This window comes from Petaurus breviceps, unplaced genomic scaffold (assembly GCF_028583685.1).
Source record: "Petaurus breviceps papuanus isolate PSGF00001 unplaced genomic scaffold, PetGlider_PUasm1.0 171, whole genome shotgun sequence".
Classification (NCBI taxonomy): domain Eukaryota; kingdom Metazoa; phylum Chordata; class Mammalia; order Diprotodontia; family Petauridae; genus Petaurus; species Petaurus breviceps.
The window spans coordinates 10,699,090-10,706,663 of record NW_027185754.1 but is presented as its reverse complement, the minus strand read 5'-3'; the positions used below and the strand labels follow the sequence as shown (position 1 = coordinate 10,706,663).

At 40.1% G+C, this 7,574-nt stretch overlaps 1 long non-coding RNA gene across 1 annotated transcript in view; it reads left to right on the top strand.

Moving 5' to 3' along the window:
- The first annotated feature begins 6,817 nt into the window (after positions 1 to 6,817).
- Positions 6,818 to 7,574, top strand: part of LOC138157273 (uncharacterized) — a 71,507-nt gene continuing 70,750 nt past the window's right edge. Inside the window, exon 1 of the long non-coding RNA XR_011167348.1 lies at positions 6,818 to 6,927. This is a non-coding gene — a long non-coding RNA (uncharacterized lncRNA). The remainder of the gene's footprint in view (positions 6,928 to 7,574) is intronic.

The following is a 7,574-nucleotide window of genomic DNA, read 5'->3' as shown; positions in this document are numbered from 1 at the left end:
GGGGGGGGAGGAGAGGCAGGGAGGTGGGAAGAAAGGAAGGTGGAAGGAAATGAGAGAAAGAGAATGAAAAAGAAAAGAGTGAGGAAGAGAGAAAGAAAAAAGAAAAAATGAAAGGAAAGAAAGAGGGAAGGAGCAAAAGAAGGAGGGAAAGAAGGAAGGAAGAAGAAAAAAATATTGTATCACATAAGTGCAGTAAGCAAAACAAATTCCCACATTGGTCATGTCCAAAAATGCATTTTTCATCCAGCTTACTAGTCTATCATACGTCCTGAAATAGCATTTTTCTTTATCAGTCCTCTAGAATCATAGTTGATGATTTAATCAGAATTCTTAAGAATAAAATTTGTATATTTTTTGTAATTTTCCATTGCATTCACATACCATAATTGTTCAACTATTCTCTGATTAATGTGCAATTTTATGAACATGACATGGAGCTGGCCAGTTACTGGACAGATGCTACAAATGGACAATAAATTGGGTCCACAATTAAACAAGAGGGGGATGGTGGGCTGCCTAGCTTTTTGGAAATGATGTTCTTTTAATGAGACCAAGCTTCTCTCTGAAACAAAGGCCTATCCTTTTAATACCAATATTTCCCCAATGACAGCCATTGCATGGCACATTTTTTTTTTTAAGCAATTGGGGTTGAGTAACTTGCTCAAGGTTACATGGCCAATTATTTCTGGGTATGGTGCTGAGTATCTGAGCCCAGATTTGATCCAGGTCATCCCAACACTGGAGCCAGTGCTCTTACTCGCTGAGCCACCTGGCCACCCCTAAGCAATTGGGATTAAGTAACTTGCTCAAGGTTACACAGCCAGGTGTTTCTGGGTGGGTGCTAAGTGTCTGAGCCCGGGATTAGATCTCCAGGTCATCCTGACACTGGGGCCAGTGCTCTTACTCGCTGTGCTACCTGGCCGCCCCTAACGTGGCATATTTTAAATAAGAAATTACATAGTAGAATTATATCAGAGAAATATATAACTGTATAAGAAAATGAGCCAATCCTGTAGCAAAAAAAAGGGACAACTAATGGGAAATGCTTATCCTACAACAGAATCCATATAACATCAAGAGATTTAGAGGAAGATTCCCAGAAGGTTGGTATACAAGCCCCTCCTGAGGGAGATATACATGAAGATAAGACAAGACAGGAGGGGCAGATGTAATGGTAATGGGATTTTGAAGATCTTCCCTGTACCTTAATAAGCCTAAGGGAATTTGAAGACCTTCTCTGCTTTGAAAATAAAGTGTAGGGGTAGCTAGGTGGTGCAGTGAATAGAGCACCAGCCCTGGAGTCAGGAGGACCTGAGTTCAAATCCAGCCTCAGACACTTAACACAAAACCAGCCGTGTGACCTTGGGCAAGTCACAAGCCCAATTGCCTTCCAAAAAGCAAAAATTAAAAAAAAAAAAAGAAAGAAAAGAAAGTCTGCTCTCTAACAGACTGAATGTAATCACATGGATCCTGTGGTGGGAGGAGTTTGCTGATAGGTGGAACAGAGTCCACAGGAAGCTGGGAGTCAGAGCTAGACTAGATGGCTGGGAGGAGAGCATGTTTCTGAGGGAGACAGGCAGGGTTTTAAGTAAAAATTGGTTTTTTTGACACCTTCTGTGACAGGCTTGTGTTGGTTTGTGGGAAGACTAAAGGATGGTGCTACATTGTGGTGCATTAACTTTTATGTTGCTATGATGGATTTAGTTTCCTGGTGTCGGGATTTGGTCTTCTGGTGTCTGAACAAATGTTTTGCTTCTGTCTTCTATACAGAGAGTATGTTATATTTTGTGATTGAGCACTATGCAGGTATATTTATGGTGACTGTGGGCACTGTTAATATTGCATTGGTGCTACAGCAAGTATGGAAGACTTGCAATCTTCCAAACAATGGGTTCAATCCACATTATTGGAGGGAATGCCTACATCAATGAGAACACGGTCATACAACCATCAAAATATCAAAGTGTTACCTATTTCATTTAACCATATAGTTTTATTGGTCTTTAATTAACTATAGCAATTTCTAATACTTCTATAAAGTTACTTTTTGTTTTGAATTGCCAATTCTCATTTTTAATCTTGATAATTTGTTTTTCCTCTTTTTATCAAATCATTTAATGGTTTATTAGTTGTTTTAGAGATAGCATGCTAGTGATACAACTTATTGAGTACTGAACCTGGAGTCAGGAAGATCTGAGTTCCGATCTAGCCTCAGATATTTACTAGCTGAGTGATATGTGTGATATGATCTCTCTCTCTCTCTCTCTCTCTTTCTCTCTCTCTCTCTGTCTGTCTGAATAAGTCACTTGATCTCTGTCTATATCAATTTCTTCATCTGTAAAGTGGGAATAGCATCTACCTCCCAAAGTTGTTGTAAGGATAAAATGAGTTAAAATTTGTAAAGTACTTTGCAAACTTTAAAGAGATATATAAATGTGAGGTAATATTCTAATTTTAGGCAGGTAGGTGGCACAGAGGCTAGAGTGCTGGGTCTGAAATCAGGAAGACTTCTCTTCTTGAGTTCAAACCTAGCCTCAGATGCATTCTAGTTGTGTGACCCTGGGCAAGTCACTTAACCCTGTTTGCCTCAGTTTCCTCAACTACAAAATGAGCTAGAGAAGGAAATGGCAAACCACTCCAGTATCTTTGCCAAGAAAACCCCAAATGGAGTCACAAATACTTGGCCATGACTTAAAAATGATTGAAAAGCAACTAATTATTTTTAGTTTTTTTGAAAATAATTTCCTTTTTTTTTTACTCAGCTAAATAATGTATTGTTTCAATTTTGTTTCTTCTTTGATTTTTGAAACTTCTATTTCTATATTTCTTTCAGGATTATTAGTTTGCTTTTTTTTTTGTTTATTAAATGTATACTCAATTCATTAGCTCTCTCTCTCTTTAACAAAAGTATTCAGGGATATTCAACTATCTCTAAGACCTACATCATGGCACAATTTTAAAAGTACTGTCTTGGACCACAGTAGTCATAGGTTCAAATCCCACATGTAACACCTAATATAAAGGCATCTTACTAAATCCATGACATTTCTCTGGGTGTCAGTTTTCACATCTGTAAAATAAAGGAATTTTAGTAGTTATCTCTTAAGGTCCTTTTAAGATATAAATCTGTGATCCTATGATCTTTTTTTTTTTAGTTTTTATAATTTTGCTATTTCTAAAGTCATGGAATGACATGATTTTTAGTCATATAGCATTGCCAGGAAATATTAATATTAAAAGATTCAGGGGCAGCCAGGTAGCACAACGAGTAAGAGCACTGGCCCCAGAGTTGGGATGACCTGGGATCGAATCTGGGCTCAGACACTTAGCACCCACCCAGAAACACCTGGCCATGTAACCTTGAGCAAGTTACTTAACCCCAATTGCTTAGGGGCAGCCAGGTGGCTCAGCAAGTAAGAGCACCGGCTCCAGTGTCAGGATGACCTGGGGACCAAATGTGGGCTCCGATACTCAGCACTGCACCCAGAAATAACTGGCCATATAACCTTGAGCAAGTTACTTAACCCCAATTGCTTAAAAAAAAAAGATGCATTTTTGTAACTGATCTCTGAAAGAGTTACATAATTCCTAGATTACCATCCAGCTCAACTATTCCTCTTATTCAAAATTAGTCCCAGATTATGATTTACTGAAGTATCAAAGCCAAGTTTTACATTTTAAATGGATAATTGGGTGAAAGAAAAGAGGCTATGAAGACATTTTCTTGATCTGGCTCTGGAGTCCAAGGATCTGTTTTCAAGTCCCACTTCTGCCTGCATGAATCTTGGTAAATCCCCTAAATTCCATGGGCCTCATTTTCTTCACCTATAAAACCTGGGGGGTGGACCCAAGTGTTTTCTAAAGTCTCTTCCAGCTATGGAGCTATAATTATAATCTCTGACCTCCAAATTTTTGCCCCAAATAAGATTTGTGCCATTCTCTTAAAGGGGAGATTTGCTTCAGAGAGAAGATATACTTTTATTTTCTATGGGGTAGACATTTTCCTGGTAATTCTATAGTTCATGTAATTCTCTTTGTGTCATTGGGGCACAGAGCCATTCTCCATTAGACATTTGCTAACAGTAAATGCTTTCTGTTGCCTTCGGGGATTTTAGAGTGAAGAGGAGGATTCTGCAATTATCTGGTGACCTGGGAGACAATTAGTCACTCAAGATAATATTAGTGAAAGGATAATTGTTTGGTGCCTGAATTATTCAGGCTGGTTGTTTTGTATGTATCCTAGAAGCTGTGTATCCACGTGGTGCTCACGCATTGAAAACAGGTTAGAAAAAGGATTTTTATGGAATCTCCAAAGCTCAACCTGCACAAACTTCAGCATCCTTCTCAAGCCTCTGGGTAAGGAGGCGCATCTTCTAATCTGATGACCCTGCTTTCAGACAGTAAGCTCTACTCCAACCACTCACCAAAGCAAATTCTCACTCCTGTGTTGCTATCTGCAATTACTACTACTGTTTCCATGGAAATGAACATCAGCTCAGTCAAAGCAAGGGAGACGACGTTTTAAAACAGCAATTATGTGGAATCACTTACAGTTTCCATGGAAATGACAGCTGGCAGCCAAGTGATCAAAACTTATTTTGTGCATTTTGGCCCTAAGATAACATGCTGAGATGAAAGGCCACATTTCTAGATGACTAAGGGCAAGAAACCTTGCAAGAGGCAAAAACAGGAGGCAATGTGGAACATTGGCTTGGGAATCAGAGAACCTGGGTTCAAGTCCTGTTTCTGATGTTTCTTAATGTGGTGACCTTGACCAAGTCATTTATCTTTCTTGGACCTCAGTTTCCTCATTTGTAAGAATGATTAGGATGGAATAGATGATCTTTGGAGTCCATTCTAAGTCTGTTTTTCAGTTATTTCCATTGAGTCCAACTCTTCATGACCCCATTTAGGGTTTTCTGGGCAAGTCTTTCCTCAGATCATTTTATAGAAGAGGAAATTGAGACAAACAGGGTTAAGTGACTTGTCCAAGGTCACACTACTAGTAAGTGTCAGATTTGAGGCCAGATTTGAACTCAAGATGAGTTTCCTGACTCCAGGCCCAGCACTCTATCCATTGCACCACCTAGCTGCCCCCATAATCCTATATGCTTATAAACATAATTTTTGTAGTAAAAGATCCTGCACACACATACACGCACACATAAGGCTAGTGTTATAAGGTCATAGATGTACAAAGAAAGAGGAAAAGGATCTACATGTACAAGAATATTTATAGTTTTTTCATAGGAGCCCAAAACTAGAAACTAAGCCATGTCTTTTATTGGTGAATGGCTAAAGAAATTGTGGCACATGCATGTAATGACATATCATTTTGCCATAAGAAATGATGAAATAGACAATGTTAGAAGAAACTAGGAAAGTCTTTGTGAACAGGTGTAGAGCAAAATGAGCAGAACAAGGCAAACACTTTTATAGCATTATTTAAAAAGCAACTTTGAAAAGCTTTAGAATTCAACACAATGAGGAGCCACAAGTCCAAAAGAATGGAGACAAAACTTTCCACTCATCTCTTGCCAGAGAGGTAATGAACTTGAAATGCAAAAAGAAACATAAATTTTTTGAACATAATGTCAGAATTTTTCAGTCAACAAACATTAATTAAGAACCTGTTCTGTACCAGGTACTGTATTAAGCTCTGGGGATACAAAGAAAGGAAAAAGACATTCAATGCTTTCAAGAAGCTGACAGTCTAATGGGGAAGAAAATATGGAAACTACTAGGAATGAACAAAATAGAAAAATTGGAGTTAATCAACAGAGGGCATTAAAAGGTATTGGAAAAGACTTCTTATAAAAGGTGCGATTTTAGCTGAGACTTGAAAGAATCCAGGGAAGTTAGGAGACATGGGAAGGAGAGAGTTCCAGACACAGGGTACAGCTAGTGATTATGCATGAAGGGGGAAGATGAAGGGTCTTAGGTGAAGAACAAGGTTACTAGATCACAGAACACCTAGCAGTAAGGGAATGTAATTTGTAAGAAAACTGCAAAGGTAAGGTAGGGCTAGGCTACAAGCAGCTTTGAATGACAAATAGAGAATTTTATATTTGATTCTGAATAGGAAGCCACTGGGATTTATTGACTAGGGGATGACATGGTCAGACTTTCACTTCAGGAAGATCAATTTTTTCAAATTCTTTCGATGAGTCAAGGTCTATAGTGGGGAGAGACCTGAGGCAGGGAGATGTTGGAAGAGCCCAGGGATGAAGTAAAGAGGCAATATTAGGGGAGAAAAGGGGACAAAAAGTCAAATCAATAGGCCTTGCCAATAGATTAGATTGGGGGTGAGGAATCTATGGCCACATGTGGCCCCCTAGGTCCTCAAATGTGGCCCTTTGAATCCAAATTGATTAGATGAAGGCAGGTTGAGAGTGAGGAGTCAAGAATGCCGCCTTGTAGAGGATCACAGGCCAGTGGGGCTCTGACCCTGATGGCTGAATAAGCCCTTTCAGCATAAGACCCTGCTACCAGGCCCAGATCGGTTCCCCACCCCCCAGGAAGGCTCACAGTCATGGGCTTCACCTCCCCATGAGAAGTGTGGTATGTACTCCCAGCTTGGGAACAAGGGTACTTGCAGTGTTCTGAAAACTATCATAATGTTGCAAATGGAAATTATCATAATGTTGCAACATCATACTAACTAGAAGCCTTGGGACAAATCCACCCTGTTCTAGGGAGGTTTAGGGAGGTTCGGAACATCCTGTCCGGTACTCATACCATAACAAGGATCATACACAGTCGTCACATATGAGGCAAATGGGAACCAGGGCAATGGTGTAATCCCAAAGACAGTGGCTTATGACTATGCAGTTTTACACTATATATGCTGGACTCTTAGCTGAATAAAGTTGACTCTGTTATCTACTGCACTAGAGTCCTGCCTTGTCTATGATTATACACCTCTGTGTGAGTAACCCTTTTCCAGTCTGTCTTTTCCACCTAACTTTTCCTTCTCTGCTCTGCTGCTGTCCGGCAGGGCTCCTCTCTACCACTATCTCAGGCTCTGTCACAGAAGGGCAGGGGTCCCTGGATCCTGGCTCCCCACACCACCTAGGCTGTGACCCTGGGTGACTGGAAGGATGGTGATGACTTCAATAGCCATAGGGAAGTTTGGAAAAGGGGAGGATTTGGGGAAAAAGAAAATGAGTTCAGTTTTGTTTTGCCAGCCTATGCAGCTATGAATTGAGGAATATTTTTTAAAATTACTCAATGAATGAAAGGAGGGTATTGGGAAGGATAGAGTAATTAAAGGAAATACTTGTTTCTTGAAAAATAAAAATAAACTATTGAAAAATAAAATCATTGGGGTGGCTAGGTGGCACAGTAAGTAAAGTGCTGGCCCTGGAGTCGGGAGGCCCCCAGTTCAGTTCTGGCCTGAGACACTTAACACCCAGACAAAAATACTAGCTGTGTAACCTCGGGCAAGTTACTTAACCCCAACTGCCCTCAGAAAGAAAGAAAGAGAGAGAGAGAGAGAGAGAGAGGGAGGGAGGGAGGGAGGGAGGGAGGAAGGAAGGAAGGAAGGAAGGAAGGAAGGAAGGAAGGAAGGAAGG